This window comes from Tigriopus californicus, chromosome 4 (assembly GCF_007210705.1).
Source record: "Tigriopus californicus strain San Diego chromosome 4, Tcal_SD_v2.1, whole genome shotgun sequence".
Lineage (NCBI taxonomy): Eukaryota > Metazoa > Arthropoda > Copepoda > Harpacticoida > Harpacticidae > Tigriopus > Tigriopus californicus.
In genome coordinates, this window is record NC_081443.1 from 13,099,357 (window position 1) to 13,109,859 (window position 10,503).

At 44.9% G+C, this 10,503-nt stretch overlaps 1 long non-coding RNA gene across 3 annotated transcripts; it reads right to left on the reverse strand.

The window, feature by feature from the left end:
• Positions 1-2,024: 2,024 nt before the first annotated feature.
• On the reverse strand, positions 2,025-4,522 carry LOC131879152 (uncharacterized). Of its 3 annotated transcripts, none has more exons than XR_009373104.1 (3): positions 3,526-4,522; positions 2,603-3,399; positions 2,025-2,072 (listed from the first exon to the last, which is right to left on the reverse strand). It is a non-coding gene; the product is annotated as an uncharacterized LOC131879152 (long non-coding RNA). The 3 variants fall into 3 exon arrangements; XR_009373103.1 differs by lacking the exon at positions 2,025-2,072 and adding an exon at positions 2,111-2,526; XR_009373102.1 differs by lacking the exon at positions 2,025-2,072 and having other exon boundaries at positions 2,113-2,855; positions 2,946-3,399.
• Between the last annotated feature and the right edge of the window lie 5,981 nt (positions 4,523-10,503).

The window sequence follows — 10,503 nt, forward strand, 5'->3', positions numbered from 1 at the left end:
ACACATTTTCGTTCTGGTTGGTGGTTGGGGTGGTGGTGGTTCAATTAGGCCAACAATGTCAGCATTGGCAGACTGAAAATGATCATCTTGCGCCAGAAATGAGTCTTGAGAATCTCAAGCTCTTTTTGAGGTCTTTTGGGCGGCATCATTAGGCCAAAGTAGCGAATTATCCGTTATCTTAAGTTGGACAGGAAACTGGAATATCACTCGCCCTGGCCACCACTTGGATCCTATTAGTTCGTGTTTGAGCCTCCTAGATTGAGGGGGAATTAGCCACTTTCCCGGTTTTCTCTGATCTCATCATCACCTTTTAAATATCTGTAAATGGTTAGTCAGGTCAGCACCTAGAAATGACTCTCAAAAGCTCTTCGCCAATTGGGTTGAGCCAATCATTAGGCACTGGCTACTTCTATCTTTATCTAGATTATCCGAGAAGTAGAACGAACGTGCGGGAGCTTTAACCGTACATACGGAGGGGAAATGCTACAAATGCTATTTATACTGTAGATTGAGCATTTCTACCTCGCACTCTTTCACGGTTATTAGACCTAAGACAGACTCTTGAAAAGAGTGTTTGTTAACCAAGAAACTCAATGGGAAGCCTTTCACAAAATTTGCCTTGACTGATCGCAAAGGACAACCATACCATATCAGCTTTCTACGATACCATCAAACCAATTAGTTCACAACAGAACTCAACGTTAATTACAGCAAATTCCTACCATAAGTGGTGGGTAAGTGCCCAAATGGAAAGAGTGGCAAAAAATCCGTGTACCCCCTTTCCAAATACCACACATGGTAGACACACAAACAAAACCTGGATCATGTACCAAATTCTTCGACAATATGTACAGTCGTACAATCGTGTACTGTTTGAACTAATGATTCTTCGTATGAACTGACAACAACTAATCCACGTGTTTTTGTGTCTCTCGGCGGTGTGCCCATTCAATTTCAGCCCTATCATCGGAGCACTTTAGCTCTCGTCCCCCCCCCCCATCTTAAAAAGGTGTCTCTTTCTTCGAGAAATGGCCAAATTGAATTGAAGTCCCCTTAGAACCAACTTATGGAGAACTAAGTAGCCAGCCGATAGTGATTGACCCGACCCGGCCCAACCCGACGGGGTTTTGCTCGGAACGAAAGAACCAGCAGCCTCTCTCCCATTCAGTAGACGGAGGGACGGACGAACGGCAAGTAGGTACGTATTATCGGAGCTATAAAAAGAGGCGGGTTGACAATGGCCCAGGCCGAATCTCGGAGATTTGTCACCCGCACTTGGAGCTCTGCCATGGATAATGATGATCGGGGTTAGGATATGGATCTCCTCGCGGTGTTTCAAGTGACCCGAGCGAGATGGCTGGCACTCCTCTCTGTCTCTGGTTCCGCCGTAACCAATTGTGTGGCGTCGCCTTGGCAACCCTGACGATTAAGATTAGGAATACGACTCTGAGGGATTTGGCCCAACCCATCGGTGGAGGAAAGACACACATGTGACTGGTTGGAAAGTTGGGACACTTTGGGCTTGTGGTAGGCGAATTGTGAAGTGTCTGCTTTTGTCTGGTGGACGTAATTAGCAATGCAGGGTGGTGAAGATTTATAATATGGACGAGTACCGTACCCTGAAATAAGTGCCTGCCTGGCAGCACGGGCATTTATTTCATTAACCTTTTAAGCCCGGAGAAGAAATTTGAAATTCAAATTCTCAAACAGGTTCTTCTTCTTGCCTCTCAGCCTACGTCAGCCTTACCATAATATTTATTTTATGCCCCTAAAGTCCCTCTCTCCCAATCTTCAAATTATGTCGGTTCGGTTCTGGCCCACCTAATCATACTCAAAGAGGAAGGAATACCGTATGAATGTACGTATTCACACTCCAAACTTGGTGCATTATCGAATGGGCGCATTTCCAGTCAAAAAAAAAATGAGCCAGATTGTATTCGACCACAATTGTTTTCGGGCAAATCCCATTATTTTTGTGTGACTTGAATCAAACCTCGCAAATGGAGACGAGGGTTTCATGAATTTCTTGGATCAGGCGTTGGTCCTTATTTCCAGGAGTGATAATGATCGGGCTATGAAAATTGGAGGAGGATCTCGTGTTAGTGGGATGCTGATTTGATTCAATAGGAAAACCATTCACGATCTCATCGTGATCTTTGGTTTTTGGACATACTTTGCATTTCAAATGAATTTATGCTAATTTCGAAACTGCGAAAACATGCTCGTCGAATTTACAGCATCCAACAGAGTCCCCATTTCATTCTTTCGAGCAGCGCTTCCACGAGGTGGCTTTTTTCGATTTCTTTTATCAAGTGATGATATGGTCGGATGCTCAAATGCCCAAAACTTCCCAGATCTGATATATGAGCGTGCCTTATTCAATTATAAGCCAGCCAACCTCGCTCAGGTAATGCCTCCAATTTGACTTGTTCACAATCGTAATATGCCGTGGACTCCTATCATTCCGAGCCAAATCCAGTGCCTCCACGAACCCAGGACTTGTTCCCCAAGAAAAGTAGTCCCTGGCTGTTTCGATGTGCCGTTCAAGTATGGTGCTTGATTTGGGCTTCGCCCGAGGTTATCAAGAAATGATATCACGTACGTATTAAGTTCATCTTTGAGCGGATCGGAGGCGCCTCGGAAATAATACGTCTTGACTTTCGTGGACCGCTAATTTGATAATATCCGTCTGCTCTGCCCTATTCTTAGCCCACTGGAAATGCAACAATCCATGTGGGTCTATGCAACGATTTGAAATCAGGAGCGCTGATATTCCGAGCCCAACCAATATTGAGGTCCAAAAAAATTATGTCAACCCGTCGGACGGAACCATCTCACAGAATAAACTGACCGAACTTGAAATTTAAAAAAAAATGAAGTCATCAAATGATCTTGAATAATTCCATTCGGATTTGAAGTTTGCTTAATTCTGTGGGATTCCCAACCCTAGTACATCGATGATCCACTGGCATGCCCTGAACATGCGCTCCTTGGGCACAGATAGGAGATCCCAGGTCAGATTGGATGGGCTAAATGACTGTTCCTTGCAGCACTCCAACTAAAGAAATATGCGATTTTCCATACGTACACTCGCATTTGAACTGAAAAGAATAACGTAATCGTCTGAACGTCTTGCAGGAATCTGTGCCGAGAGTTTGCACAAATGAAGAACCCGTAAAACGGGCAATTTGAAAATTGGTAGGCCTGAGGAGCGACGCAAAAATGTCTGGCAGGCATGTGTAGCGCATACAGTCCGCATAAAATAAGAGTCGTTTTTTTTCTCGTATTTTGCCAGTCATTGAGTGTTGCAAAAATTCGTGAGCTTCCAAAGGTGCAACCAGAGAATTAGAGAAGAAGAGGATCCAATGGGATTTGTTGACGAGTAAGTGAGTAAGTAACCTGAGAAGAAGAAATCGTTTGAGTGTGATGGGGTGTTTGATGTGGTGATGTGACGGTGGTGGTCGGTATCAGTACCTATCAATTGATATTTGTCCCCCACCTCTTGGACCGCCAAGCTTACTGTACCTAAATTGCATTGTAGATACTCTGCCATTATCCCTCAGCCTCGACACTTTTATTTTCATCAACTTGTGAGGGCTTCGGCATCATTGGTTGGTGGGTGAGACTCGCCCCTGTCTCCGTGAAGATATCAAGACGACTCCGATTGAGAAATTCACTCGTCCAAAACGATCGGTTATAAGCTGTGATTTTCTCTCCGATTCATGAACACACAGGCCCATTGTCACCTCCTCTCCTCCTCACCCAAGCCTCTAGCCTCTAGCCTATGGGGGACGGGGAGGGTGCAGAGGGTTGCCAAACAGGAGATGTGGGAACTCAAAAAGTACAGAGAACGTCAACGCGGTAACCCTGTAAGAGAATTTGAACAAAATGGCTTAAATGAACAAGTCATTTCGAGGATTGTCCGATGAGTCTCTTTCCTGGTAATATCTTCCCCTCCCTGGTTGTGTAAGGTAATGCTACAGAGCAGACTCAAAACTAGCTCTAAACTGAACTTCAAAGAGAGGTGGTGGGCAGACGCGATGATGTCTGTCCGTGAATTGGATGTGGCGCCGAGCCTTGGAGGTGTGAATCTCGATCTCTTTCTCTCTCTCTTTCTTTTTTCTTTCTTTCTTTGAGACTCGGAAATCAAATCTTCGTCAATTTGAGCTCCACCGCCAACACTAGCACCGACCGATAGATGGTGAGATGTACGTAGTACGGGAGAAAATTATAGGATAATCCAGCCCATAACAGCTCATCAAGCTGACACGAAATACCAATACAAAAGACAAGACACTTTTCAATCAAATGCAGACATCATCATCATATCAAAGGCTCGGAAAAGGAGGCTGTGAGGAAACTTGGACGCCAGCCGATTCGATCCTCGAACATTCGTTCGACGTGTCGTGAAAACGTAAGAGCCCTCGTAACAGCTGTCATAATACAAGGCACCATAAATTAAGGATGATATATTGAGAGAAGAGATCGAGATTACCGTCTCCCATTTCTTCTTTCAATGATCCTGGGGCCAGAGTGAGCATGAACGGGACTGGACCATCTCGCCATTCAAGCACTACTGCGTATGTTCTACGTAGGTACGAGTACTGAAGGCATAGTGCATGTGTGTCTATTGTAATTGTTATGACAGATAACAACGGCAATTTGGTCTCATTAGCTGTAATTGAACCTCCCAATGAAGCCTATGCGCAGCTCCAACATTGCAAGTGGTTCAAATGAATTTTTCCCTCCTTCAGATTTGTGAGTCGCGTCATTGGAACAAGATACAGAAAGTAAATATCTGAACATAGTAGATCCCGTAACAGAATGGCAGAAAAATGGAGTAGGGATCTCGGTGGAGTCATCGGCTTACTACATATCTCTCCCCCCTGAGTGGCCGATCTCAGTGGGCAGGACTTCAAAGAGCTCATATCTCGGTTTGCCTGCTGCTATGACGGTTGTTTCTGTCAGAAGTCGGTTCTCACAATCCGATTGACAACTCAATTAAGGTCTGGATCATATTGTCGATATTGCTATTCCTTCAGTTCTGATTGACATTTTTCATCGCTTGGGCTTTTCACATTTTGAGTCCACCCATCCCTGCCTGCCAGTCAGTCAGTCAGTCAGTCATTGAGTCATTCAGTCAGAGGCCGGTGCTGGTTTCTGGTTCCTCTAGCATGGCATAGTTGTCGGACATTGCTTGCATTTTTATGGAAATTTCCAAGTCAAATGTCATTGTGGCTCGCTTTCCCGCCCCTCGCTTCAAACTCGGCCTCTTTCGGTCCATCTTGGCCAAGTGACCCACGGGCCCCTAATTACGGGCTGACATCTTGGATTCTGCTCTTAAATGAGTTTCCGCCGTCCAAGCGTGGACAGGTTGATCCTGGATGTCACCTTGGAATGCAATGTGAACTCAATCACGGGGATCTCTGGGCTTTGTGCCATACGAAGGGCTAGCCAGCACTAATGAACTCTACTGGTGCTCTGTGGTATCCACTTAAATTAGCATGTAACTGTAGCTAGCTAGGGTCAGTCAGCTTGTCCATTCGGCCAGCACGTGTCACGATTCCAATTTTCTTGTCAACATCGACCAAGACGCGGGCGCAGGCGCGGTTCCTTCCCAGTTTTGCCGTTTCGATCCAGCTGAGCTCAAGCAGTAAAACAACTCGTGGATGGAGCGGTCTGGAATCGGGACCAACTGTTCGCTCAGTTGGACAGAAGTCAATTGTCGAACCTAAGAAAGACCCCCATCGATCCGGGATCACTACTTTGACGGTGGCCTAAACAGCCCCGTCGAAATGCACTCAGGTTAATAGGACTTGAAGTTCAAAGCCATAGAACATTGCACACTCCAAAAACAAAAAGATTGGAAATGTCAAGAGACGGAGATGATCGGCTTAACTTTCAACTATGCCTAACGGGCCCTGATATACGTACATTGTTTCAGCTAAATGAAAACACCAATTTCTAGTAAGAATGAGCGAAATGTTAATCTTAACTTGAGAGTACAAAATAGAATGAGAGGATTGAGGATTCCTCAAGTTAGATTAGAAAACTTTATTTTTCAAACAGATAATTAAGTAAATTCGAAATCGTCCAGAAAAGATAACTCTTCCTCTGACCAACAAACATAACATCTTTTTCAATATGGGGCTCGCGATTTCTTGCCTGGTGACAATTGTGGCGTCCCAGTGACCAGTTGTTCCAACTTTAACTTTAAGACGCATCCCCCATGTGTTGACAGGTGTAATTTCTTAAATTGGACCCATTTCACTCTGTGGCTCAGAGTCACCTTCCTAAAATACAGGACCAAGGTAACTGAAAGCGAGTTGGTGGTGGTTAATTACGGGACACATAGCGCTTGCGACAAAAATTCACTCTCCAGGGGGCAATTCACAGTCCCTTTCTTCATGTCCGAATGGAACGGGGGACATCGAGACAGGTCATCTTGAAACTTGGGAGGGAAACCCTCGGAAACTTTGGATGCATTGACGTCAAGACTACTGGCAATTACAAACTCACCAATGAGACCCCGAGACCTCACACAACCCGTTGCAATCCTGGTTTCTTCATGCTCGCCACTTGTGTACGGTATAGTAAGCGTTCATCACCAATGCGGCCTCAGATTGGCAACACAGATCGGGGGTTGGTTGGTAGGTTGGATGAGGCGATGGCGATGGCAATGAAGGCAATGAAATTGATGATGATTCTAGTTTAACATGGGATTAGTATTCATTGAAGAGGTCAGGTCTGGGGTGATCCGGCCCATACATCTTGGCGGTCTTCGCCTCGTCCAAAGAGCCCTGTGCACACATCTTAGACTCGCTTACTGACTCTAGCCTGATGGGATAGACAGAAGCAGCCACCCTGGTTGGATGTGGATGGAGGAGGATGGGTGCCCCCCATTCCTCGTCTCCGCGTGCCAATTTCATGGGGCGCAAACTAATGCAACAACATCATGACAATGAGGGCCACACAGCATTTCAGGTCGATCTGGGAGGTTCCATGGCCAGGGATCCGTAAAACCATACAATACGAGTACAAGTCCAGTGTAGGTGTTGGCTAAGGAGAAAGATGTCCGATAATAGACAAGTAGAACTAGGAGAGTTCATGGGGATGGAGAAAGCGTTGTTGCCTGATTTTTTTTTCTGTCAGAGGAGGAAGTAGAGAACGAAAAACAGGATGGCCTTTTTGTTTTGGCAACCCTGAGTCCGCGCGTTGACTCATTGAAATTGATGAGAGTCTCCAGACAATCGTCGAGAATAGAATAGCTCAGTTTCCACAAATTGAATGAATTAGAACTGGCGCTGTACCCGCTTTACCCGCTCTACCCCTCTTTACGGCATGTTTCACTTAAACGATTTGGCAGTCTTGTCTAGCCTCCCTTAGTTTGAATCTTAAGAATTGATTCTGTCGCTTTTTCAACGTGTCTTGACTTGGTTTCGTTTTTTTTTTCTCGTGGTGGTGTCCATGTCAAATGGTGATCTCTGACTTGAGTTGATCAAGTTTATTATCAAATCTATATTTCATGCCACATCATCATGGCCGAAGGTGATGCTTGGTGGAGGAAAGAAGAGCCCTCATTAATTTCCCCTCACTGGTTCGGTTCTTCGTTGGTTGGTTGTATGGTTGGATGGATGGTTCGGTCGCTCACTCGTTTCAAGAAGGCATCACTTCTCCTCATCTCTCGGTGGTCGGCGTCGTTCTCGTGGTTCTCGTAGTTTTCGTCGTAATGGGATCACATTACCGCTAATATCACCCTGGATGAAGTCAAATACCGCTTCAATGAATCTGATTAGAATTCCATAAATGTCATGTAATGGTTTGAAAAGCTGGAGGCCTGGCCATGAAATGGCTTTTGAGCTTAGTCCTCGTCCAATGGCCGATTTCCATGCACGAACTTGAGCCAAAGAAGTGGATTGAACAAAGTGAAAGATTCTGCCCATTCTGGAATTCAAGTAGGCTACTTTGTTGGCAGCGCGTAAGTCATAACGGATTTGTGCTTGTTCGGCTTTGAATTTGATTGATTTCATCAGTCAAGTCAAACATAATGATGGATCGCTTTGGGCTTAAAAGTCTTTCGAGCCATCAAATCAGTCTCAAATTTTATCGTCATCAAGATATTCATCACTCTACTTAGTGCTTGGTGCATACGCATGAATAAGCAGTTCTCAGGGTTACCAAACGGCCAACTCCCAGAATTCAGTCTTCAATGTGAACTATAATCGATCTGGGACACTCAACTCCAGCCCATGTGGGGAATCATGGAAAACATCTGAAGCTGGATCAAGAACCCTGATTGCCGGGGCAGAAAAAAAATAAAACCATCGGATTCCCCGCCCATTCATGGCGTTGCTCGCGTTTACGAAGCGAGATGTGTGTTTCCCTGAAAAATATCGATTGAAAGTCAATCGTGATTGTTTAAGAGTGTTGAAAATCATGGAAACAAATCTCATTTAGACTCAGCTGGAGCTGATCAAATTCTCATCAGATTTAGGAAAATTCCCAGCCAATCCCGAGCTCTGCACGTTGTCAGGCGAGCCCATGAGAAGGACTGGCTGCCCCCTGTTCAAATAAAGTAAACTTTTGGGATATTTCATCCAAGCCTCGATCGCCTACCTTCTTACTTACCTACCTACTCAAGAGGTACTTTGTTCAGGCGGCTAATTTCTTTAAGCCAATTGGCTAATCGTCTCTTGATGAGGAATTAATACCATTTCAAGAATTCACTTTGAGGCCCCTCTATCGGCATCACTCTCAAAGAAATACCGAGATCGATCAGATTTGAAAAGAACTCCAGAATAGAAGAGAGCGAGAACGAGATAGCAGAGTAGAGCAAAGCGGAGGAGAAAAAACCCTCGCCAAGAAACAGACAATCCAGTCTTGAATCTCAGCCAGCTCAAGAGTCAAAAAGGCATCAGTGTTGCCACATGGGTCAAATCTTCCAACATCCACGGTTGGCAGAAATGGCCGTTTGGTGGCAACAAATATTGGAATTGCACGGGAGGGTAGAAAAAATTGACCGGCTGTGTGTGTGTGTGTGTGTAACCGATGATTAGGTACTCAACGAGAGGGTTGATGTGCAAATATTCTGTGACAGGACTTTCCGGTAACCCTGACACTCAAAGAGAACCAGAAGAAGCCACTATCGGGCGGGTTTGCCTCTGGTTATCGTTCTCAGTCATTGACTATTATTATCAGCATCTCCCAACATTCCGTCGTCGTTGTCGTTTTCGTCGTCGTTGGCGTCGTTATTGTTGTTATTGTGGTGTCGTAATAATATCCGAAAATTGTCAAGTCATCATTCGTTTCGAAGTGGTCCATTGTCCGGAATGTGAAGAGAAGGTTAATTGGTTTCAAATTCAACCACTTTTGGGTCACAATTCCTGATCGATTCCAGGCTTCGAGATTGATTCACAGGTATATTGAACCGCTTTTGTGAAAGCGAAAGACGCACTTCCCAGATGATGATGATAGGCTTTTAGCCAACTTGCCTCCATTCAGAGCCTTATACTTGATCAGTGGCTTTTTAAACTCAAACGAGGGAGAGGGAGAGAGAGAGAGAGAGTCAAAAAGGCTGTTCGAAGCAATCATTAGAATGCATCTTAGCCATCAATTATCGGCCAAACAACTATTCCAATTTCATACCCATTTCCGAGCAATAATCGGTGGAGCCCTCGTTGGCGTTTCCTCGACTCTCTGTTCGGTCCAAGCAAATAAAGAAAAACCTTACGATTATCATAATGAATGCTGTTGTAGCTCTTCAAACAATGGACTACATTTTATGCAGTTTGGGATCAAGAGCGAGCCAAAAGTACTCAAATTAGCCTCCGGGACCCATCCATTGGTTGTTGAATGTCGCTGAGTGGATAGCTAGCTAACTCTCTGGCAGTCGGGTGGGTTTCGTTGGTTGGTTGGTTGGTGGGTGGGTGGGTTGGTTGGTTGGTTGGTTGGGCTAGTTGGTGAGGTTTGTTGGCTCGCTTGTTTAATCGAATATGCAAATTTATTCGTTTCCTCTCTCTCTCGCTCTCTCTCCTTGTGTTTCAATGAGTTTGAGCGAACCACAAACCACTGGCAAAATAGGGGTCCCTTTGGATATACGCGTACGTATAGGCCAACTTTGGACTTGAAAATGAGACGAGGCTCTCAGTTCTCGGAACATGAGAGGACCATTCAGGAATAAAACTAAGTCAATGTAAACATTTATGAGCTCCCTCTAGCTACTACCATGCATTCTTTGATGGACAAATGGTTTTGACAGTGGAGAATCAGAAAAAAAAAATATCGAGACGAGAAGAACATCATCTTGGCCATTTCTCGATTTCACAAAATCTTGGTCACAGGAAGAGCATGTTGTCTGTCGCCTTGATCCCGCCAGATTGACTTGGGATGGCACCGCACGAGAAGAGAATATACTCCAAATTGGCTCAAAGTCGCCAATTGAGCCAATTTGTGGCTGGATTCAAATTTAAGTCATTCCTCTTGCTTATCAATGTTGGGATTATT